This window comes from Arachis duranensis, chromosome 1 (genome assembly GCF_000817695.3).
Source record: "Arachis duranensis cultivar V14167 chromosome 1, aradu.V14167.gnm2.J7QH, whole genome shotgun sequence".
Taxonomy (NCBI): Eukaryota; Viridiplantae; Streptophyta; class Magnoliopsida; order Fabales; family Fabaceae; genus Arachis; species Arachis duranensis.
The window spans coordinates 62,425,364-62,426,433 of NC_029772.3; positions in this window are offsets into that span (position 1 = coordinate 62,425,364).

Consider the following 1,070-nt stretch of genomic DNA (forward strand, 5'->3'; position numbering starts at 1 on the left):
CCTGTGACTGTTCTTGTAGGAACCAGTTTATTTTTTTCATTATGAACTACTGTCATGCCTCCCTTTTTGGGGACAACTTGGACAGGGCTCACCCAGGGGCTGTCAGAAATAGGATAAATAATCCCAGCCTCCAGTAATTTAGTGACCTCTTTCTGCACTACCTCCTTCATGGCTGGATTTAGCCTCTGTTGTGGTTGGACCACTGGTTTGGCATTATCCTCCAACAGGATCTTGTGCATGCATCTAGCTGGGCTAATGCCCTTAAGATCACTTATGGACCACCCAAGAGCTGTCTTGTGTGTCCTTAGCACTTGAATCAGTGCTTCCTCTTCCTGTGGATTTAAAGCAGAGCTTATAATCACTGGAAAAGTGTCACTTTCTCCCAGAAATGCGTACTTCAGGGATGGTGGTAGTGGTTTGAGTTCAGGTTTGGGAGGCTTATCCTCCTCCTGAGGAATTTTCGAAAATTCCTTTGTTTCCACTGATTTTTCTTGATCAGGTTGAGCATCCTTGAAGATGTCCTCAAGCTCTGATTCTAGACTTTCAGTCATATTGACCTCTTCTACCAGAAAGTCAATAATGTCAGCGCCCATGCAGTCACTTGGTGTGTCTGGATGCTGCATAGCTTTTACAACATTCAACTTGAACTCATCCTCATTGACTCTTAGGGTTACTTCCCCTTTTTGTACATCAATGAGGGTTCGTCCAGTTGCTAGGAAAGGTCTTCCTAGAATGAGAGTTGCACTCTTGTGCTCCTCCATTTCCAGCACCACAAAGTCAGTTGGAAAGGCGAATGGCCCAACCTTGACAATCATATCTTCTATTATGCCTGATGGATATTTAATGGAGCCATCAGCAACTTGGAGGCATATCCGGGTTGGTTTGACTTCTCCAGTCAACCCAAGCTTTCAGATAGTGGATGCAGGTATTAGATTGATGCTTGCTCCAAGATCACATAGGGCTGTCTTGGTGCAAGCACCTTCTAATGTGCATGGTATCATAAAGCTTCCTGGATCTTGAAGCTTTTCTGGTAAGCTTTTCAAAATGACTGCACTGCATTCTTCAGTGAG